Here is a 24,826-nt window from a genome sequence, read left to right on the forward strand (position 1 = left end):
AACTATTTAAAAAATTAAATCTGTATTTCATTTACAAAATGTTTTTAGTTTCGGTTCTCTGTAGACATAACTCTGCTGCTGCTTCCTTGTATGGCGTAGGCTGTCGAGGCGGTTGTTTTTGAGCTAGTGATTGGTTCTATGGAGGCATCTTCAATTTAAGTTGCGGGCTAGACCCAGGGAATATGAGGATATGCCAGGGAGTTTGGGGGTTCTGCTCCTTTGATAAGCAGTCCCGAGCAAGACACTTAACCTCTCCTGGCCTCAGTTATGTCTTTGGAAACTGGAAAATATTACTTATTTCACAGAGGTTGTTGGGAGTGTTTACGTAAACGAAGTGCACTCTAGTAAAAGCTAACACTGAGCTCCCAGCAACAACAGTGTTTTTATACACAGATATTTCAAATTACTGATACCCTGAAATGTATCACAGAGGAATTAAGGTAGGTTACGACAGAACCACATAGAATTGTAACAAATAAATATTAAAAAATTTAAGTAAATATTGGGAGCAGAGACAATTTAGAACAGAAGATAATTGGGTGGGGGGAAGAAAGTGCATCAGTGCTATCAATAGAACTTTCTGTGATAATTTAAATGTTTTATATTTGATTAACTTACATTTAAATATCACATCTCTAGTGGCTACCTTATAGGGCAGTGCGTGTCTATATTTTTTGTAGTTGAGTCTCAAATTTGTCTCTAGGAAAATAAACTTGATCAGTTGCATAGTTCTTATCGTTTGAAAGTAAGTCATACTAGCGACTTCATTCATCCCTCAAATATTAATGGCCTTGAAGGAAGCAGAGCTGTACGTGGTAATCATCTGTAAGGGAAATTTTCTCTTGAGTTTCATTATTAGAGCACCCTGGTATATTGTCAGGTGAATGCCTATTTCAGTTGACAAATTGGGGCTGGAAGGGATAGGATCAATGATATGGCACAATTTATAACTTTTTTTAGAGTTTAATTATTAATACAAATGTTAACCTTCGTAGAAAAATTAAAAATATATAGATAAGCAAAAAAACTCAAAGACATAATTACTGTTAATGTTTTGATGTATATATTTCCAGGCTTTTGTCCCATGTAATCTTTTCATGTCCCTTGCCAGGCCCTAACTTGCAGGAGTGTCCAACCTGTGGTGAGGGTGACTATGAATGTGGCCCAACACAAAATTGTAAATTCACTTAAAACATTATAAGACTTTTTTTGTGATTACATGTTACACTGTATTTAATGTGTGGTCCATGAAAACTCTTCTTTCTCCAGTGTAGCCCAGAGACACCAAAAGGTTGGACACACCCATAAATTATCCAGCTTTCTCCATGGAAGGGAAATCCAGTGTGGGGTCTAGGGGTCAGTTTACCTTTTAACATCGGACTTCTCAGGCCAGGGCAGATAGAATATTACTATCTTTCTAATCCTTTCCCATACTTCTGCCAGTGGCCTGGGTATAGGACTTTGGGGCAGTGATTATAGGCATCTGTGAGTATTTTAGAGAGGAGGAAGGTCGATCATGGCTGTGGTTCATTCTGCAAGATGAGTATCCCAGGGTTTCTCAACCTTGACACTATGGATATTTAGGGTGGATAACTCTTTGTTATGAAAGGGCTGCCCTGTATATTATAGGATATTTAGAAACATTCCTGGCATATTTCCCTTTCTTCACATATTGACACTGGTAAATGTCAGTTGAGAGCCACTTGGTTATTGGAAATCACAAAATTATTGCTGTCATGCTTTAAGGAAATTGGTTTTCCAGTTTGCATGTGGGAGAGACAGATCAGCTTAACAATAACCCATAACCTTTGGACCAACTACATGTGGGAGAGACAGATCAAAAGAGAGGTGTCACTTAAGCTGAGGAAAATGTTTAGACCTGACCATGAATTTACTGAGATTTTGGTGGGCAGGCATATCATTTAGGATCCCCACAGGAAGAAGCACAAAAATGAAAAGAATTTTTGTGGGAACTCCTTATAGAAGAGTTGGTAGGATTCAGAAAACCAGCACGTGATGGTTGGGCACCCAGGGAAGAGCATCATTTGGGAGCTATCCCCACCCTGGTCTGAAGTGGCAAGGAAGGGTCTATGGTAATAGAGCTTAGGGATAGAGGGGAGGAAATTGGAGCATTAGAAGAGGGGCGGCCCTCAAGGGCTGCTGTGGCATTGGCAGAATGCACCCATTTCCAGAGCAGCAGCCCAGCAGGATGGGGCTAGTGTCGGGGGGGTAAGTACACTGGCCTCTGTCTTTCCCCTCCTGTTCATTCCCACTGATCTATACTGGCCAAACCCAAGTGAAGGAGCCTTGGGTATGCAGCCTGGGGAGGTCAACCAGCCTCCTGAGGGTGTGGGAATGGAGTAGGTGGAGAACCACTGTCAGCAAGTGGTCTGATGTCTTCCTGACTCTGCAAAATGAAGGCTTTCACTTATTAAGGGATGCTTTGGCAGTAAAAGCAGATAAACAAAAAATGTTTTTGAAAAATAAAGCACATATACTTGCAGGCCACTGCTCCTTTGACCTCTTGTTCTGTTTCATGCAGCAATGCCAAGTCATACTGTTTAGTTACTGCAGAATTGGATTTTTCAGTTCTACTAAGGTATAATTGACCCCAAAGATTCTAAGATATTTCAAGTGAACAGTGTGATGATAGATGGATACATTGCCAATTCCATTGTCAAGGAACTTACCCCTTATGTATTCTTCTAAGAAATTTACAGTTTCAGATCTTATGTTCAAATCTTTACATTTTGAGTTAGTATTTGTGTCTGGTTTAAAATAGGTATCCAGGGTCATTCTTCTGCATGTGGCTACTAGTTTTCCAAACACCATTTATTGAGAAACTATTCTCTCCTGATTTTATATTCTTTACTCTTTTGTCAAAAATTAATTGGCCATACGTGCATATGTGCCTGTGTTTATGCCAATACAATATTGTTTTGGTAATTGTAGCTTTGTAATAGAGGTGGAAATCAGGAAATCAGTGGTGCTCTGGCTTTGTTCTCTTCTTCATGGTTGCTTTGGCTTTTTGGGGTCTTTTGTGGTTCTATAAAAATTTAAGGATTTCTTTCCTTTTCTAAGAAGAATGTCATTGGAATTTTGATAGGGATTTCATTGAATTTGTAGATTGTTTTGGGTAGTATGAACATTTTAATAATGTGAACTCTTCTACATGAGCACAGAATATATTTTCATTTATTTCATTTCTTAAATTTCTATAATCAGTGTCTTATAGTTTTCAGTATTTAGATATTTCACCTCTTTGGTTAAACTTATTCCTAAATACTTTTTATTATTGTAGTTCAAATACAGTTGTCTCCAATTTCCCCCCACAACTCCCCCACACCCCACCCATCCCCACCTCCAACCCTCAATCCTAGCCCCTTAGCTTTGTCCATGTGTCCTTTACACATATTCCTTGGTGACCCTTCTGCTATTTTCTCCCATCATCACTCTTCCCCCACCCCTCTGGTTACTGTCAGTTTGTTCTTTATTTCAATGTTTCCAGTTTTATTTTGCTCGATGTTTGTTTAGGTTCCACTATAGGTGAGATCATATGGTATTTGATTTCACCGCCTGCCTTAATTTCACTTACCATACTGCTCTCCAGATCCACCCATGCTGTCACAAGAATAGGAGCTCCTTTCTTTCTTTATGCTGCATAGTATTCCGTTGTGTAAATGTACCATGGTTTTTTGATACACTTATTTACTGATGGGCACTTAGGTTGCTTCCAACAATTGATTGCTTTAAATTGTGCTGCTCTGAACATTGGGGTGCATAGGTTCTTTTCAATTGATGTTTCAGGGTTCTTAGGGTATAAGCCCAGCAGTGAAATTGCTGGGTCATAAGGCAGTTCCATTTTTAGTTTTTTGAGGATATTCCATAGTGTTGTCAACAGTGGCTGCACCATTCTGCATTCCCACAACAGCATACTAGGGTTTCCTTTTCTCCACAACCTCACCAACACTTGTTCCTTGATTTGTTTATGATGGTCGTTCTGACTGGTGTGAAGTGGTATCTCATTGTGGTTTTCATTTGCATCTCTCTGATGGCTAGTGATGCTGAGCATCCTTTCATATGTCTCTGGCCCCTCTGTTGTCCTTCTTGGAGAAGTGTCTGTTCAGGTCCTTTGCCCATTTTTTAATTGAGTTGTTTGTCTTCCTGGAGTGGAGTCATGTGAATTCTTTATATATTTTGGAGATCAGACCCTTGTCTGAGGTATCATTGGCAAATATGTTTTCCTATACAGTTGGTATGCTTTTCATTTTACTGCTGTTTTCTTTAGCTGAGCAGAAGCTTTTTATTTTGATGAAGTCCCATTTGTTTATTTTTTCCTTTATGTCCCTTACTCTAGGAGATACATACCGTGAAAATATTGATGCGTGAAATAGCTGAGATTTTCCTACCTATGCTCTGTTTTAGGACTTTTATGGTGTCGCAGCTTATACTTAAGTCTTCTAACCACCTTGAAATTATTTTTGTGTATGCTGTAAGTTGATGTTTGAGTTTCACTTTTTGTATGTAGCTGTCCAGATCTCCCAAAAACCATTTGTTGAAGAGGATATTTATGTTACATTTTATGCTTCTGCCCCTTTTGTTGAATATTAATTGACCACAGAGACTTCAGCTTATTTCTGGGCTCTCTAATTTGTTCCATCGATCTATGTGCCTGTTCTTATGCCAGTACCAAAGTTTTTTGATTACCTTGAGCTTGTAATGTAGTTTGATATCAGGTATGGTGATCCCTCCTTTGTTCTTCCTTCTCAAAATTGTTGCAGCTATTCGGGGTTGTTTATGGTTCCATATAAATTTTGGAATATTCTATATCTGTGAGATATGTCATTGGTATTTTAATAGGGATTGTATTGACTCTATAAATTGCTTTGGGTAGTATGGATATTTTTGATGATGTTAATTCTTCCAATCCATGAGCATGGTGCATGATTCCATTTCTTTGTGTCTTCCTTAATTTCTTTCTTCAGTGTTGTATAGTTTTCTGAGTACAGGTCTTTCACTTCCTTGGTTAGGTTTATTCCTAGGTACTTTATTTTTCTTATTGCTGTAGCAACTTGGGATTCCTGATTTCTGTTTCTGATATTTCATTGTTGGTATAGAAAAATGGTGTTGATTTCTGAATATTGATTTTTGTATCCTGCTGTTTTGCCAAATTCACCAGTACACCAAGAGTTTTTTGGAGGTGTATATAGGATTTTCTATATATACTATCATGTCATGTACAAACAGTGACAGTTTTACTTCTTTCTTTCCAATTTGGATGCCTTTTATTTCTTTTTCTTGTCTAATTGCTGCGGCTAGGACTCCCAGTACTATGTGAATAGAAGTGGTGTAAGAGGACATCCTTGTCTTGTTCCAGATCTTTGTGGGAAAGCTTTTAGGTTGTTGGCTGTAGGTTTGTTGTATATGGCCTTTATTTTGTTGAGGCAGGTTCCCTCTACTCACACTTTGCTGAGTGTTTTTATCATAAATGGTGCTGTACCTTACCAAATACTCTTTCCACATCTATTAATATGATCATGTCACTTTTTTCTTTCCTTTTGTTTATGTGATTTATTATGTTTATGATTCCTGAATATTGTACCATCCTTCCGTCCCTGGGATGAATTCTACTTGATTATGGTGTATGATCTTTTTAATGTATTGCTGGATGCGGTTTGGCAATATTTTGCTGAGGATTTTAGCGTCTATGGTGATCAGTGATATTGGCCTGATGTTTTCTTTCTTTGTTGTGTCTTTGTCTGGTTTTGGGATTAGGGCGATATTGGCTTCATAAAAAGAGTTTGGGAGTCTCCCATCTTCCCAGATTTTTTAGAATAGCCTGAGAAGGATAGGGGTTAGCTTTTCCATAAATGTTTTGTAAAATTCTCCTGTGAAACCATCACGTCCAGGGCTTTTGTGTGCCAGGTGTTTTTTGATTACTGCTTCAATTTCACCATCTGTTAATGGTCTGCTCAGGCTTTCTGCTGCTTCTTCATTCAGTTTTGGAAGATTATATTTTTCTAGAAATTTGTCCTTTTCCCCCAGTTTTCAAATCTGTTGACATACAATTATTCATATGAATGTCTTACAGTCCTTCGTATTTCTGTGTATCAGTTTTAATCTCACCTCTTTCATTTTTGATTTTGTTTATTTGGGTCCTTTCTCTTTTTTTCTTGATGAATCTGTTAAAGGCGTCTTGACTTTTTTCAACGACCCAGCTCCTGGATTTATTCATCTTTAGAATTGTGCTTTTAGTTTCTGTACCATTTAATTCTGCACTGGTTTTGGTTATTTCCTTCATTCTACTTGCCCTGGGTTTGTTTGTTGTTGTTCCTCCAGTTTTTGCAGATGTAGAGTTAGGTTGTTTATTTGAAATATTTTTATCTTTTTTAGGTATGTCTGTATCACTGTGAACTTCCCTCTTAGTACTGCCTTCGCTGTGTCCCATAAGTTTTGGACTGTTGTATGTTCATTTTTATTTGTTTCCAGAAACTTTTTTTATTTCTTCCTTGATCTCATTGTTAACCCATTCATTGTTCAGTAGCATACTATTCAATCTTCATGAATTTTAGTATTTTGAGTTTTTTCCTTGAGGTTGGTTTCTAGTTTTAGTCCTTTGTGGTTCGAGAAAATGCTTGAAATGATTTCAGTTTTCTTGAATTTGTTGAGGGTTGTTTTGTGTTCTTATCATGTGGTCTTTCTTTGAAAATGTTCCGTGTGCATTTGAAAAGAATGTGTATTTTCCTTCTTTGGGATGAAAGATTCTATATATATCAGTTAAGTCCATTTGATCTAGGGAATTGTTCACTGTGGCGTTATCCTTGTTGATATTTTGTTTGGAAGATCAATCCATTTTTGACAGTGGGGTGTTAAAATCCCCTAGTATAAGTGTGTGGCTGTCTGTATCTTTCTTGAAGTTCTCCAAGATTTTCCTTATATATTGGATGCTCCTGTGTTAGGTGCATATATGTTTACAAATTTTATGGCTCGTTGATGGATTTTTCCCTTGATTATTATGAAATGTCCTTCAATGTCTCTTTTTACATCCTTTGTTTTGAAGTCTGTTTTGTCTCATAAGTATTGCTACACAAGATTTCTTTTCTCCTGTCCATTTGCTGGGAATATTTTTCCAGTCCTTTACTTTGTCTGTGTAGGTCTTTTTTTCTGAGGTGGGTCTCTTTGTAGGTAGCATATGTGCAGGTTGTTTTTTTATCCATTCACCTACCCTATGTCTTTTGATTGGAGCATGGAATCCATTAACTTTAATGGTTATTATTGATAGGTATATATTCATTTTTCCCCCTTTGTACTTGTGTTCCTCTCCCTCACACACATTTTTTTCTCTCTTCTTGAAGCAGTCACTTTCGCACAGGGGTGTCAAACTGATTTTCACCGGGGGCCACATCTGCCTCATGGTTGCCTTCAAAGGGCTGGATATAATTTTAGAACTATATAAATGTATCTACTCCTTAACTGTTAAGGAGTTGAAATTATATTTGGCCCTTTGAAGGCAACAGCGAGGCTGATGTGGCCCCTGGTGAAAATGAGTTGAACTTGCTTTAGCATGTGTTGCAGTGCTGGTTTTGTGGAGGTATATTCTTTCAGTCTACTTTGTCTGGGAAGCTCCTTATTTCACTTTCCATTTTAATGTAGTGCTCTGCAGGGTAGAGTAGTCTTGGTTGCAGGCTTTTGCTTTTCATTACTTGGAGTATTTCTTGCATGTCTCTTCTGGCTTTTAGTGTTTCTGTAGAGAAATCATCTGCTAGCCTTATTGGAGATCCCTTGTATATTACTACTTGTTTCTCACTTGCTGGTTTTAAGATTCTCTCTTTGTCTTTAAAACTTCGCATTTTTATTATTATTTGTCTTGGAATAGGTCTCTGGGTTCATCTTGATTAGGACCCTCTGTAATTCCTGAATTTGCGTGGATTTTCCCCTTCCAGGTTTGGAAAGTTTTCTGTCATTATTGTTTGAAAAAGTATTTCTGTCTCTTGCTCCTTTTCTTCTCTTTCTGGTATTCCTGTGGTGCAAATGTTGTTGCTTTTCATGTTATCTTTCAGTTCCCTTATGCTATCTTCATATTTTTTTAGTCTTTTTCATGCTGCTACTCTACCTGGGTGGTTCTTTCCACCTTGTCTTCCAGTTTACTAATTCGATCCTCTGCTTCATCCGGCCTGCTTGTAATTCCTTGTAGTGTATATTCCATTTCAGAAATTGTATTCTTCATTTCTTCTTCATTCTTGGTAATAGTTTCTTATTTCCTTTTTCATTGTAGTATTGTAGTTCCTTCTCACTTCCTTGAAGTTGCCTGTAGTTCCTTGAACATCCTTATAACCATTGTTTTGAATTCTGTATCTGCTAGTTTGCTTACCTCCATTTCATTTAGCTCTTTTACTGGGGAGTCTTCCATTCCTTTTGACTTCAGGTTGTTTTTTTGTCTCCCCATTTTAGGTGAGTGTTTTTATTTGTTTCTGCGATTCCCAATGCCCTGCTTTGCTAGCTGTCTTTATAGGGTGAACTTCTACGGTAGCAATTCTGTGGGACTCAGTGGTGTGGCATCTTTGATCTTGTCTGGATCTTTGGGGTTGCCCTTTCTTCTGTTTGTGTGGCTCTCTTACTATGCTTGGGATTTACCTGTTCTTGGCTCCTTGTTGGTGGATTCTTCCTTCCAGTGGGTTTAGTGGTATTCACAGCTCCCACATTGTTTTGTAGGTGATCAGGAGCAGGGTGAAGGTGAAATTGAGTAAGACAGCAGGAGAATATTCTATGGGATTTAAGTACTAGCAGGTAGAGAACAGATAGGAGATCCTTTGGAGAAATGCAGCAACTATGATATTTTACCCAATTTGCCACTTTTTATAAAAGGTGAAAAAGAGATAAGACTCTTGTTAGAAGGGAAAAAGAATGTGAGCTGACTTTAGAATGCAGAGCACCTACGCATGGTTAGATGGTGAGATATAGTGAGAGTAAGAGATAGAAACTAGGCATAGTGTGTGAGAGAATAAAGTTAACCACAACAGTAATGAAGCTCAGGAAGATTGTGGAATGAATTGAGACCAGGGTAGGTTGCTGTGTGGGATTTGGAATAAGAATAATGTGATATGGAATATATAATCTGAATAAAAAGAATAACAAGTAAAAGACCAAGAGTAGTGTGTTATTAGAATATGAGTGAAGTGAAAGAAGAAAAATTAAAATGCAATATGAAAGGGAGAATAAAGAAAACCAGTGAGACGATGAAATCAAAATAAAAAAAACTAGACGGAAAGAAGAGATAAAAAATAGAATAACAAAATAAAGTGCAAATTCTGAAGGCTAGCACAGTGAAATTTGTCTCTGCTGTTGGTGTTCGCTTTCTGACTTTTTTCTGTATCTGCCTTTTTTTCTTCTCACGGCTACAGGTCTTATTGTGTTACACTTAAAAAAAAAAGCCTCCTGCTGATTTTAACCTGCCAAGCAGGTTTTGCTGGTCTTCCTGAATGCTTACTGTAGGCAGAGTGGTTCAAGGAGGAAGGGCACTCAGTCTGGGCTACAGTAATCACAGGTGACCGGTTTCCGACCCAGGCTTGCAGAACACTGTGTGGTCCGCACTCTCCACTCTGTGTATATGTGCCAGCCCGGTGCCTATAATCCACTTCGTTGTGCAACCCTTTGATTAGTCTTTGAGGTGCCCTGAGTAGAAGCAAATCATGCCCCCCATCCCCTTCGCTGATCCAGACACTGCTTGTGAGAGGCCCTTGCACAGTAGCTGAAAGCCTGTTTTGAGTGAATTATCCTTGGTGCAGCCAGCTGTTTCTAACAAGCGCCCACCTTTCCACACAGGCCAACTCTCTGACCAGTCCAGTGACTATCTGGGTTACTGCAAGTTGTGGCCCATCTCTTCTCTCATCTCCATGTGTCCTGGCTCCCCAGTTTCTCTGGTACTGCCCCTCTTGGCGACCAGAGTCCTAGCTGAAGTACTTTGCCAGCTGTGTGTCTCTTTCTGTGTCTATTTCCCCAGCGACTTTAAGCCTCCAGGTCTCTCCTCGTGCGTGCCTGTGACTTCCCCGCTCTGGGAGGAGAGGGATCCACTAAGTTACAATCACTGATCCGGCTCTCCTTCAAAGCTTCTATGGCAGCAGTAGTCTCTGGCTCAGGGCCTAGAGACCTTCCCGTGGGCCTACAAATCTCCTTACTGTACATTTTTAAACGTCCTGTGCAACCTTTGGCTTCCAAACTTCGTATTAGCTGGGATTCTATTGGTTGTTCACTCTGTTCTTTGGAAGATCCACTAGGTGTCCTCGTTGGGTGCAGGAGCAAGTGGGTTAAGCTCCCACGTATATTGCTTCCATCTTCTGGACTCTTCTAAGTACTAGCTTTTGATGCTGTTGTAAATGGATTGTTTTCTTAATTTCTCTTTCTGATATTTTGTTTTCAGAGGGTAGAGATGCAAGTAATTTTTATATACTAGTTTTCTATTTGGCAACTTTTCTGGGTTTTTTGATTAGTTCTAACAGTATTTTTTTGCTGTGGAGTCTTTAGGTTTTTCTACATGTAACATATCATCTGCAAATAAGGACAATCTTAATTCTTCCTTTCATATTTAGATAACCATTTATTTCTTTTTTTTTTTTTTTTTGCCTAATTGTTCTGACTATGGCTTTCAATATTGTATTGAATAAAAATGGTGCAAGTGGGTATCCTTGTCTTGTTCCTGATTTTAGAGGAAAAGATTTCAGTATTTCGCCATTGAGTATGATGTTAGCTGTGGGCTAGTATATGTGGCTTTTATTATAATGAGGCTTATTTTCTCTAACACGTTTGTTGAGAATTTTTCTCATTGAAGGATATTGAATTTTGTCAAATGCCCTTTCTGCCTCTATAGAGTTTTATCCTTTGTTTTGCTGAATTGTGTTTGTTACTATTTTTGATGATTTGGGCATGCATGTTTATCAGGAATAAATAGGCCTATATTTTCCCTTTCTATAGGGTCCTTTTGTTGCTTTGGTGTGAGGGTAATGCTGACCTCATATAATGAAATTGTAAGTTTTTTCTCCTGTTCAGTTTTTTTGAAAGAGTTTGAGAAGGCTTGGCAATAATTCTTTCTTAAATGTTTTATAGAATTCACCAGTGAATCTATATGGTCTTGGACTAATTTTCTTTGGAAGGTGGGGTTTTTGTTTTGGGTTTTTTTTTTAGATTACTAATTCAATCTCCTTACCAGTATATTAGTCTGTTCAGATTTCCTGTGTCTTCATGATTCAGTCTTGGTAGGTTGTATTTTTCTAGGAATTTGTCCATTTCTTGGTTGTCCAATTTTTGATGTATATATATATATTCATGGAATCTCTTATGAGCCTTTGCATTTGTGTTATCAGTTGTAATATCTGTTATTTTAATTAAATTTATTTGAATCTCCTATTTATTTTCTTTTTGAATCTAGCTTAAAGTTAGTCAGCTTTCTTTATCTTTTTAAAAAACCTTTCTTGGGTTGTTTATTTATGATCTTTCTCTTTCTTAATGTAGTCATTTATTGCTTATAAAATTCCCACTAAGAACTACTTTTGATGTATTTCATAAGTTTTGATATGTTGTGTTTTCATTTGTCATTCTCTCAAAATACTGTTTTCTTTCTTTTTAATTAATTCATTTTTCTTTATTTTTATTGTTGACACTATTACAGCTATCCCCATTATACCTCTTTGCTTACCTCCACCCAGCCCCCATACTCCTTTCTCTCTGGCCATCACAACAACATCTGTTTCTATGGGTTATGTATACAGAAAGTATCCAGCCATGTAATAAGAATAATGGAGATATTTGTTGAAGAAGATACAGGATATAAGAAAGTTGTAAATAGGACAACGATGTCTCAGTCCCCTTCAAATTAGGTACCTTCAGACCTCACACAGTTCTCCTAATCACCATCAGCTGCCCCGTCATATTTTCCTGATTCTTATGACGGTATGAAATCTCTTCCCTTTCAAATGTGATTTTAGTTTTGGGAAAAACCAGAAGTCACAGAGCACCAAATCTGTGCTGTAGAGGGGGCAGAGTCACCTGGGTGATTCGATGTTTGGCCAAAAAACTCTGCATGAGATGTGATGCCATGGGCGGTTGCTTTGTTGTAATGAAGGTGCCAATCACCAGTTGCCGTAGCTGTGGCCTTTGGAATCATCTGAATAGTTTCCACAGAGGAATGTTCAATCTTAATGCAAAATTTGATGCAGGTCAATTGCTGTACTCAGTCATTTTGAATGCATTAGCCACACAGTGCACATACTCTCTACAGCGTCTACCACCGCACCCCTATTGACTAGTACAGTGAAATCGTCATTGTGCACACATGCACATTCCAGTCCACTGTCCTTGGCTGCCAGGCTACATCGATGTCCTGCAAGTTTTTGTTATATTAACAATGGCTGCACTTTTTCTGTACAGACCTTGTATATGCTTTTTGACTAATCTTTTCATCTTCTTTTCATCCAGTCACCCCACTGCCTCCCTTCTGATAGCTGTCAGTCTATTCCATGTATTCTTGACTCTATTTCTGTTTTGTTCAGTTTATTTTATTCATTAGATTCAAGTTGTAAGTGAGATCAGATGGTATTTGTCTTTCTTGGATTGGCTTATTTCGTTTAACATAATAATCTCCAGGTCCATCCAAGCTGTTGCAGAAGGCAAGAATTCCTTCTTTTTTATGGCAGCATGGTATTTCATTTTGTAAATGTACCACAGCTTTTTTTATCTACTCATCCATTGATTGATATTTGAGCTGTTTCTATTTCTTGGTTATTGTAAGTAATGATGCTGTGAACACAGGGGTACATATATTCTTACAAATCGGTGTATTAGGATATATTTTTACAAGTAGAATTGCTGGGTCAAAAGGTAGTTCCATTTTTAATTTTTTGAGGAAACTATACTGGTTTTTAACAGTGTCTGTACCATTCTGCATTCCTACCAACAGTACACTAGGGTTCCCTTTTCTCCATATCCTCTCCAGCACTTGTTTGTTGATTTACTGATGGTAGCCATATTGGTAGGTGAGATGATATCTCATTGTGTTTTAAATTTGCACCTCTCTGATGATTGGTGACATTGAGCATTTTTTCATGTGTCTGTTGGCCATCTGTGTGTGTGTCCACTTTTCAGAAGTGTCTATTCAGGTCCTTTGCACATTTTAAAATTAGATTTTTTTCCTGGTGTTGCGTTTTATACATTTTTTATATGTTTTGGAAATTAGCCCTTTATCAAATATTTTCATTGACAGTATGTTTTCCCATACAGTGGGTTTCCTTTTCAATTTGATGATGTTTCTTTTGCTGTGTAGAAGCATTTTAGTTTGATTTGATTAGTAGTCCCATTTGTTTATTGTTTTTCCTTTGTTTCCTTTACCCTAGGAGATATATCATCAAAAATATAGCTATGAGAGTTTCCTGAGATTTTACTGCCTATTTTTTCTTCTAGGTTTTTTATGATTTCATGATTTATATTTAAGTCTTTTATCCATTTTGAGTTTATTCTTGTGTATGGTGCAAGTTGGTGGTCTAGTTTCATTTTTTTGCATGTAACTCTCCAATTTATTAATTGGTACTGGTTAATAAAATTATATAGGATTCAAGTATACAGTTCTGTGATACATCATCTGTATGTTGCATTGTGTGCCCACCACCCAAAGTCAAATCTCCTTCTGTCCTCATATATTTGATTCCCTTTACCCTTTACCATCCCCCCACACCCTAACCTCTGGCAACCACCATACTGTTTTCTGTACCTATGAGGTTTTGTTTTTCTTGTTTGTTCATTTGTTTCTTTTAGTTTTATATCCCACATACAAGTGAAATTATTTGGTTATTACTTGTCTTATTGATTATAGCTATTCTACAGGTGTGAAGTGGTATCTCATTTTAATATTAATTTGCATTTCCCTAATTAGTGAAACTGAGCATCATTTCATATATCTGTTGGACAGCTACATGTCTTCTTGGAAGTAGTAACCATTCAGAGTCTTGCCTTATTTTTAATTGGATTGGGTTTTTTTGGTGCTGAGTTGTATGAGTTGTTTACATAGTTTGGATATTGATCCCGTGTTGAAGATGTTGTTTGTAAATAATCTTCTCCCATTCAGTCGGTTGCTTTTTTGTTTTGTTTGTGGTTTCTTTTGCTTTGTAGAAGTTTTTAGTTTTAAATAGTCTTATTCATTTATTTTTGCCTTTACATCCCTTGCCTTTGGATCAAATTCATAAAATCCTCTTAAAGACAAAGTCCATAAGTTTAGTATCTACGTTTTCTTCGATGTAATTTATTGTTTTGTGTCTTATATTTAGTTCTTTGATCCATTTTAAGTTACTTTTTGCAGATGAGGACAGCATATGAGGACAGTCAGTAGTCCAGTTTTATTCTTTTGTATGTGACTTTTCCAATTTTCCCAGCACCATTTTTGAACAGCTTGTCTTTTCTCATTGTATGTTTTGGCTCCTTTGTCAAAAATTATTTGCCCACATATATGTGGATTTATTTCTGAGCTGTCAGTGTTGTTTTATTGACCTATGTGTCTGTTTTTCTGCCAATACCATGCTATTTTGATTATTGTAGTGCTCTAGTATAATTTGAAGTCACAAAATGTGATAACCTGTGACTCTGTTGTTTTTTCTTTACATTGCTTTGGCTACTCAGGGTCTTTCATTGTTCCACAGAAATCTAATGATTTTTTGTTCTGTTTATCTAAAAGAACCATTGGGATTTTGATGGGGAATGCATTAAATTTGTTTATTGCTTTGGATAATATGTCTGTTTTAACTATGTTGATTCTTCCAATCTATGAACACAAAATATCCTTCTAGTTTTTGTTTCTTTTTCAATCTCTCTTAACAGTACTTTGTAGTTTTCAGTGTGTCGGTCCTTCATATCCTTTTAAAGTTTATTCCTAGGTATTTTTATTTTTTTTGTTGCAATTGCAAATGGGTTTGTTATTTAATTTCTTCTTTGAAATTTCATTGTTAGTGTATAGGAATTCAGTGGATATTTGCATGACGATTTAGTATCCAGCAACATTACACTTTGTGTATTGTTTCTAACCACGTTTTTATTATTATTATTATTATTATTATTTTTAAAAGATTTAGCTTATTTATTTTTAGAGAGAGGGAAAGGGAGGGAGAGAGGGAGAGAAACATCAATGTGTGGTTGCCTCCTGTGCACTGCCTACTGGGGACCTGGCCTGCAACCCAGGCATGTGCCCTGACTGGGAGTTGAACCACAATCCACTGAGCTACACCAGCCAGCGCTCAATATTGTTTTGTATTAGTTTTAGTTGTACAGACTAGGCCCTAGGGGTTAGACAATCATCTATTTTTCAGTGTTTCCTCTGATGTTTCCAATACCTAACTGCACATATAATTATTATATTATCATTGACTATATTTTCTATGCTGTAATTTATATCCATCCTCATGACTATTTTGTAACTACCAATCTGTACTTTTTAATCCTCTTACCTTTTTCACCCAGTCCCCCATTCCCCTCTGCCTTTTGGCAGCTATCAGACTGTTCTCTGTATCTATCAGTGTGTTTCTGTTTTATTTGTTACTTTATATTGTTTTTTAGATTCCACATATACGTGAAATTATATGGTATTTGTCCGTCTCTGACTGAATTATTTTGCTTAGCACGATATTCTCTAGTTTCATCTATTCTGCTGCAGATGGTTGGTTTTCATTCTTTGTTTTATCCTTACCTGAGGATATGTTTATTGAATTTGAGGAGGGGAGTAGAGGGGAGAAGCGGGGGGAGAGAGAGGGAGAGAACCATCGATGTGAGAGATTAACATCCATAGGTTGCCACCTGTGTGTGTCCCAATCAGGGAGCAAACATACAACCTAGGTATGTGCTGTGACTAGGAATCAGACCTGCAATATTTTGGTGTATGGGACAATGCTCTAACTGAGCCACCCAGCCAGGGCAGGATATTGTTCTTTTAATGGCTGAGTAATATTTTATTGTGTATATGTAACACAGCTTTTTTATTCACTCTGTTGGTGGGCACATGGGTTGCTTCCATATCTTGGCTATTGTAAATCATTCTATAACATTCTATAGGGATACATATATTCTTTTGAATTAGTGTTTTGGGGTTCTTCGGATATATTCGCAAAAGTGGAATTGCTGGATCATGAAACATTTTCATTTTTAAATTTTGGGGAACCTTTATTGTGTGCTCCATAGTGGCTGTAAAAGTCTGCATTTTCACCAACAGTGCACCAGGGTTCTTTTTTCTCCATATCTTTGTCAACCCTTGTCATTTGTTAATTAATTAATTGATTTAATTTTTATTATTTTTCAAGATTTTATTTATCCATTTTTAGAAAGAGGGGAAGGGAGGGAGAAAGAGAGAGAGAAACATCAACTCATGGTTGCCTCTCAGGCACCCCCTACTGGGAACCTGCCCTGCAACCCAGGAATTTGCCCTGACTGGGAATTGAACCAGTGACCCTTTGGTTCGCAGGTCAGTGCTCAATCCACTGAGCCACACCAGCCAGGGCTGTTAATTTATTCATGATAGTCATTCTGACAGGTGTGAAGTGATACATCATTATGGTCTTAATTTACATTTCTGTAATGATTGGTAACATTGAACATCTTTTCATATACCTATTGGCCATCTATATATCCTATTTAGAGTAATGTCTATTCATATCCTTTGCCCGCTTTTTAAAATGGGATTGTTTGGTTTTTGGAGTTAAGTTTTATAAGTTGTTTATAAATTTTGGACTATAACTCCTAATCAGATGTATCATTAGTGAATATGTTTTCCAGTTAGGTGGATTGTCTTCATTTTGTTGTTTTTCTTTTTTCTGTGTAAAACTTTCTTAGTTTTCTGTAGTATTTATTTATTTACTTACTTATTTATTTAATTAGTTAGTTAGTTATATGTTTGTTAGTTTCCCTTGCCTAAGGAGATATATCAGAAAAAACATGAAATACTAAGAGAAATGTTTCAGATTTTACTGCCATTATGTTGTAGGATTTTTATAGTTTTAAGTTTTACATTGTCTTTAATTCATTTTGAGTGTATTCTTTTTTGTATTTTTTAAGTATATTTTATTGATTGTGCTATTATAGTTGTCCTTTTGTTTTCCTCTTCTCTGTACCCACCCACCCACCCTGCCCCTCCTCTCACCAGCATTCCCACCCCTTAGTTCATGTCCATGGGTTGTACATACAAGTTCTTTGGTTTCTCCATTTCCTGTACTATTCTTAATCTCCCCCTATCTATTTTGTACCTACCATTTATGCTTCTTATTCCCTGTACCTTTTCCCCCATTCCCCTTCCTGACGATAACCCTCCATGTAATGTTTATTTCTGTGTTTCTGTTCCTGTTCTAGTTGTTTGCTTAGTTTGTTTTTGTTTTTTAGGTTCAGTTGTTGATAGTTGTGAGACTGTTGTCATTTTACTGTTCCTAGCTTTGATCTTCTCTTTCTTAGTTAAGTTCCTTTAACTTTTCATATACTAAGGGCTTAGTGATGATGAACTCCTTTAACCTGACCTAATCTGGGAAGTACTTTATCTGCCCTTCCATTCTAAATAATAGCTTTGCTGGATAGGGTAATCTTGGATGTTGGTTCTTGCCTTTCAGTGACTGAATACTTTCTAGCCCCTTCTTGTATGCAAGGTTTCTTTTAAGAAATCAGCTGATAGTCTTATGGGCACTCCTTTGTAGGTAACTGTCTCCTTTTCTTTTGCTGCTTTTAAGGTTCTCTCCTTGTCTTTAATCTTGGATAATATAATTATGATGTCTCATGATGTGTTCCTCCTTGGGTCCAACATTTTTGGGGACTCTCTGAACTTCCTGGACTGCCTGGAAGTCTATTTCCTTTGTCAGATTGGGGAAGTTTTCCTTCATTATTTTTTCAAATAAGTTTTCCATTTCTTGTTCTTCCTCTTCTCCTTCTGGCACCCCTGTGATTCAGATGTTGGAATGTTTAAAGTTGTCCTGGAGGTTCCTAAGCCACTTTTTTCTGAATTTTTGTTTTCTTCATTCTTTTCTGGTTGAATATTTATTTTTTCCTTCTGCTCCAAACCGTTAATTTGAATCCCGGTTTCCTTCCCTTCACTGTTGGTTCCCCGTGCATTTTCCTTTATTTCACTTTGCATAGCCTTCACTTCTTTCTCTGTTTTGCATCCATACTCAATCATTTCTATGAGCATCCCGATACCAGTGTTTTACACTCTGCATCTGACATGTTGGCTATCTACTCATGGCTTAGTTCTTTTTCTGGAGTTTTGATCTGTTCTTTCATTTGGGCTGTATTTCTTTGTCTTGGCACACCTGTTCTGGTGTAAGGGGCGAAGCCTTAGGTATTCACCAGTGGGGGGCAATCCACTTAGCTGTGTTGTGGCTCCATATGTGGGGGAGGGGTCAGAGAGGAAACATTGTGGCTTATTCAGCTCTCACCCTGCTTTCAGTCACCTCCCCCGATATCCACAAGCAAATTGGGCCCTTCTGTTGCTTATTCCTGGGTGGGTGGCTTTGTGTATATTCTAGGGCCCTGTGGGTTTCTCCAACAAACTCTCCTGTGATTTGGCAGTTTCTCCCGCAGCTACAGCTCCCACAGGTTTTTACAGACACACATTTTCAGGCTTTAGTTTCCCACTCTGGAATTAGAGGTTGCTTAGTCTGTCTCACTCCTCATGTGTTTCTTCCCGGCTTATTCACACACGATTGTGGGATCGCTTGGTGCGCCAGCCACCAGCTTGCCTGCCCAGTCTGTAACCTTGCTGCTCCTCCTCTCTGTTCTGGCTGCATGTCTCTGCCCCTCCTACCAGTCTGTATGAATGTTCTTGGTTGTTGGACTTCCCCATACAGTTCAGTTTTCTGTCAGTTCTGGGTTGTTTTTAAATTTGTGGTTGTACTTCTTTGGTTGTACAAGGAAGCAAAGTCTATCCACTTATGCCTCCATCTTGGCCTACTCTTGTTTTTTTTTTTAAATTCTTGTTTATGGTGTAAGAAGGTGGTCTAGTTTCATGTTTTTCATGTATCCGACCTATTTTCCCATTACTGGTTATTGAATACACATCTTTCCCCCATGGTATGTTCTTTTTTTGTTGTTGTTAAATATCGACTATACAAATGTAGTTTTATTTTTGTGCCTTCCAGTGATCTGTGAGTACATGTCTGTTTTTATGCCAGTACCATGCTGTTTTGATTACTGTTGCCTTGTACTATAGGTTGGTATCACGTTGTGTGAATGCTTTCACTTTGTTCCTCTTTCTCAAGTTAGCCAAAACTATTTAGGGTCTTTTGTGGTTCCACATACTCCTAAATTTTTGGAATATTTCTTCTAGTTCTGTGAAATACACCATTGCTGTCTTGATAGGAATTGCATTGATTCTACATATTGCTTTACATAGTATGGATATTTTAATGATATTAGTTGTTCCTATCCATAAATACGGTATATGCTTCCTCTTATTTTTATCTTCTTCATTTTTTGTCTTCAGTGTCTTGTAATTTTTTGAGTATTGGTCTTTTATATCCTTGGTTAAATTCCTTCCGAGGTATTTTTTTAATGCAATTGTAAATGCGATTTTCTTGTTTGCTTTCTTTTTTGGATAGTTCATTATTGTTGTATCAAGATGCAGTCTGTTTTTCAATATTTATTTTCTATGCTGCTACTTTACTGAATTTATTTATCAGTTCTAGCAGTTTTTCTGTAAAATCTTTAGGGTTTTCTATGCACAGTATTATGTCATTAGCAAATAATTGTAGTTTTATTTCTTTCTCTCCAATTTGGATATATTTTATTTCTTCTTTGTGTTTGATTGCCATGGCTAGGATTTCCAGGATTATGTTGAATAAGAATGGTGAAAGGAACATTTCTGTCTTGTTTTTTTATTTGAATGGAAATGCTCTTAATTTTTCTCCTTTAAGTATGATGTTATATACATCCTTTATTTTGTTGACATTTGTTCCCTCTAGTCCCACTTTGCTAAGAGTTTTTTTAATCATAAATGGGTGCAGGGTTTTGTCAAGTGCTTTTTAGGCATGTACTGATATGATATTGTGATTTTTATCCTTCATTTTGTTTATGTGGTGTATCATATTAATTGATTTGTGGATATTGTACCAACCTTAAACATTAGGAGTAAATTTCACTTGGTCATGATGTATGGTCTTTTTAATATATTGCTGGATTTGGTTTGCTAAGATTTTGTTGAGGATTTTTGTATCTATAATCATTAGAGATATTGGCCCATAGTATCTCAGTTTGTCTGGTTTTGGAACTAGGATAACGCTGGTCTCATAAAATGAGCTTGGAATCTTCTCTCCTTTTGAAGTTTTTGGGATAGTTGAGAAAGATACGTGTTCTTTGAATATTTTAGGAAATTTCCTCTGAAGCCATTCACTCCAGGACTTTTCTTTGTTGGGAAATTTTTGATTACTACTTTAGTATTTTAAGTTGTAATTGGTCTGTTCAGATTTTCTGTTTCTTCTTGATTCAGTTTTGGGCTATTTTATTTATTCATTTCTTCCTGATTGTCCAGTTTATTGGACTGTGGTTGTTTGTAATATTTTCTTATAATCCTTTGTATTTTCGTGGTGTCAGGTATTCTTCCCCTCTTTCATTTCTGATGTTATTTATTTGGGTCTTTGCTCAGTTTTTTTTTCATGAGTCTGGTTAAAGGTTTATCAAACTTGATTATCTTTTCAAAGAATCAGCTCTTGGATATGTTGATGTTTTGTATTTTTATTAATCTCTATTTTCTTTATTTCCTCCCTCATCTGCATTTATTATTTCTCTCTTTCTACTCAATTTAGGCTTTCGTTGTCATTTTTCCTGTTCCTTTAAGTGTAAGGTTAGATTGTGAATTTGAGGTTTTTCTTGTTTCTTGAGGCAGGCCAGCAATACTATAAATTCACTTCTTAGAAGTGCTTTCACTATGTTTTATAGATACTGGGTTGTTGTTGTTTGCTTTTTTAAAAAGCGTTTCATCTTTTTGTAATTGTAGAAACTATTGTAGATTTTCCCATTTCCCCCCATCTTATTTCCAATCAGTCCCCATCCCCTATCCTCTGACCATCATGCATATATGTTCTCTGGCTAATCCCTTCACCTTCCTTCATGCAGTCCCCTCTGACAGCTGTCACTCTGTACCATGTGTCCATGCCTCTGTTTGTATTTTGTTCATCAGTTTATTTTGTTCACTAAATTTCACATATAAGTGAGATCATGTGGTATTTGACTTTCACTGACTGGCTAATTTCACTTAGCATAATACTCTCCAGGTCCATCCATGCTGTCGCAAAAGGTAAGAGTTTCTTGTATTTTACTGCTGCGTAGTAATCATTCCATTGTGTAAATGTACCACAGCTTTTTTATCCTGTCCACTTATCTACTGACGAGCGCTTAGGCTGATTCCAGTCTTGGCTATTGTAAATAACACTGCTATGAACATAGGAGTTCATATATTCTTTCAACTTTGTGTTTTGGGATTCGTAGGGTGTATTCCCAGATGTGGGGTTACTGGGTCAAAAGGCAGTTCCATTTTTAATATTTTGAGGAAACTCCATATCATTTTCCACAGAGGCTGCAACAGTTTGCTTTTCTTTAACTTAACAAAACAGAGGTTTGGATGCTTGCTGCAACATAAGCTATACCTGAGAGGCAGGTGTTGATGCAAAAGGCAAGAGGTTTTATTTAGGTGCAGTGAAAGCTGGGAGAATGGTGGACTCCTGTCTCAAAGACCCTCTTTCCTGCTGAAGCCTGCCATTTTTATAGGGATATAGAGGAGAACACTCTTCTATTCAGTTACCTTGCTAGCTTTTGGCACACTCTGGGCCCTGTCTTTTTATCTTTCTAGCTTTTGGTGCACTCCAGGCTCTATCTATTCATATTTTTAGTTTTTGGCATGCTCAGTGTAACAACCTCCCCTGTTGTTGTCTTGGCCAATGGGGGAGACTTCCTGGCACTCCAACAGATTTTCTGTGATAACAACTTCCCCCTTTAAATGTCTGGACCCTTATAATCTTACAAGGGTAAGTGGATGAAGATCTCATTATCTGTAGTTTTTTTTTTCTTGTTGTTCAAGGGTGTAGTCTTCCTTGTCCTCAGGTTCAGAGATTCTCACTAATCACTAAAAAAAGAGGAGGATCAGGAATGGATTTCTGACTTCGGATGGTATCACATACCGTGTCTGGAGGATGGCACTGCTAGACAAATGAATCTGGTAGACTGCTTCTTATTTCAAGAGATGGTGTTGTAGATGGACTTCCAAAGTGAGACCTGTTGAACAGGCAGACAAGTGAGGGGTATGCCTAGTAGTGCAGGGAGAATTGCAATGAAATGAGAAACTGGAGACACTAAAGGATCCCCATGATCTAATCCTGAGTGGGCTTTGGGTGGTATTCCCAAGAGTAGGAGAAGTTTGCTGCAGAAGCCACTGTCTGGGAATGCAGAATAAAAAGTTACATTGTCACTTAGTTTTGGGAGGTACTGTCCCATTCTGAAAAAGGAATTTAAAATCTCCTTTAGGAGTTCAGGTTCATTTTTCTCTTGTTGTATCAACTGCAAAAGCAAGACTTGAATCCTCAGGCGGTGTCCTTCTACAAAGTGCCCCTTCATGTAGGTGTTGAGGATGAGATATACTAGAGCTTCAGAGAGTAAGATTATATCATGAGTGTTGATCTTCTATATAGAATTAGGGTCAATGATAGAGAATCTGCATTCATGGGCCTGTTCATCATCTCATTCTGTGTAATGTGATTTAAATTCTGACAAGTCCAGGTGGGGAATTAAAGCCCCAAGAAGTGTTGGCCCTCAGGTAGTTGGTGTTAAGGGTTGGGCACCATAGGATGAATGTCCTGGACAATGTTTTTTATGACCCTAAGATGCTGTACATATTGATATTTATCAAAGTGAGGACTTTTGACTCTCAAAATGGCGATGTTACAGGGAGATTGGCGTGGCCTAATTAATCCTGATTTTAAGAATTCATGCAATACTGGTTGAATTCCCTTTTTGAAAAGGGGGTATTGTTTTTTCTGTGGGATCCATGCCCCTACTTTTACACTAATTTTATGGGTTGGATGTTAACCACACTACCTGGAGTTTTGTCAGCCCAAACAGTTTGACTGACTTACTCAGCCAAACTGAGTTCACCTCTGGGTCTTTTGGGGCAAATCAGGAGTACCTGGAGCTGGAGAGCATGCCTGGAAGTACTTTTTGCACATAATTTCTGCTGCTCAGGGGAAAAGTTATTTGTGTGTGCAATTTATACCATTGATCTCAGCCCAACTATGGAATGGGACTATCTGGCATGTACAGAAAACTATGTGTAAGTTTTTGCTCCCCAAGCTGACATTCTAAAGGTTGGAAGACTACCCATTTTTGTAATTGTCTGGTCACTCAGTAACCATCACCTCAGCTTTACTTGTTTTAGTTTTGTATTTAGACCTGAGTATGTAGCTTCCATATCTACGGGGAAATTAACTAACTTGTTCCCTATAGTCAGTTGTACCCAGGGCTCCTGTGGGGAAATAGTAATAGTTTGGGAGACATCTAGGGGAGCCTCAGGGCCTCCTCATTCATCATCAGATTCATCATTATTCCTTTAATATTTCTCACTGAGGGTTTCTGTTCTTTTTGTTTTTCTATTTGAATTCTGGTCAATCCTTTCTCCAGTGGCCTTTCTCTTTGCAGTGGGCACATTGATTAGTGCCTAGTGAATCTTTCCCTTTTCCTTTCATGTCCCGCCTTTTCTTCTGGTTTCCTCACACTATTTCTAAGAAAACAGCAGCCTGCTTTAAATTTCTTGTTTCTCAGGCATGGTAAACTTTAAAGGCTATATCTACCAGCTGGAAGGGATTCATCTGCAATGGCCTGTCTAAACATTGGAGCTTCTTTTTCATATCCAGGGCTCTTTGCCCAATAAAAGATAGGTTCACCATCCAGCATTTTCTGGTGCATGTGGGTCAGCATCAATGTGATTTCAATAGGCCTAATAGATCCTTTCGAAACATTGAAAAGGATCTTTGTTTGGTTTCTGTTGAATGGTGCATATCATATTCATATTCTTTTGTTTGGGCACCCCTTTTCTTCTTTTTTTAAAAAGTAGGTTTTTTTTTTCAAGCATTTATTTTTATTTTTTTAATCCTTACCTGAGCATATGTTTTATTGATTTTAGAGAGAGGAGGAAGGGTGGGGGGATGAGAGACAGAGAAAGACAGAAAAACATCCCATTTGTGCCCAGACTGGGAATCAAGCCCACAACCTAGGTATGTGCCCTGACCCAAGGATTGACCCTGCAACCTAGGCATGTCGAGACAACATTCTAACCAACTGAGCCACCTGGTCAGCACAAGGAATCTCTTTCTTAAGCCCTTTCAATATGCACCTTTTGTAATGTTCTAGGGAGGCTAGGTCTCTGCTATTTGGGTCATAGTTGGACTCTGTCAAAGGGAATTGCCCCCGCTGGGTTGGAGATCTTGATGGAGATGATGAGCATCTTTATTAGCCTTTTCATAACTAGCTGCCTTTCATCTGTTGTTAGCAGTATGTTAAGGAGAGACTGTACATCTGCCCTGTTTGATGGGGAGTGGCAAAAATGGAGGTGATAAGATCTGTCATTTTCTGAGGATCCTTCCTATGTGAACGTTTAAAAATTCTTCCACATAATCAACAACAGAAAAAAAGCAAACAAAATATAACCAGAGACATTGAAATTAAGAACAATGTAACAATAGCCAGAGGGGAGTGGGGAGGGCATAGTAGGGAGAGGGGTTTACAGGGGCTACTATAAAGGACACAAGGACAAAATAAAGGGGGAGGGTAGAGATGGGGGAGG

General features: G+C 37.6%; 1 protein-coding gene across 3 annotated transcripts in view; it reads left to right on the forward strand.

Moving 5' to 3' along the window:
- Positions 1-24,826, forward strand: part of BLVRA (biliverdin reductase A) — a 144,012-nt gene that overhangs the window by 324 nt on the left and 118,862 nt on the right. The window lies entirely within an intron of this gene.

This window comes from Desmodus rotundus, chromosome 6 (genome assembly GCF_022682495.2).
Source record: "Desmodus rotundus isolate HL8 chromosome 6, HLdesRot8A.1, whole genome shotgun sequence".
Taxonomy (NCBI): Eukaryota; Metazoa; Chordata; class Mammalia; order Chiroptera; family Phyllostomidae; genus Desmodus; species Desmodus rotundus.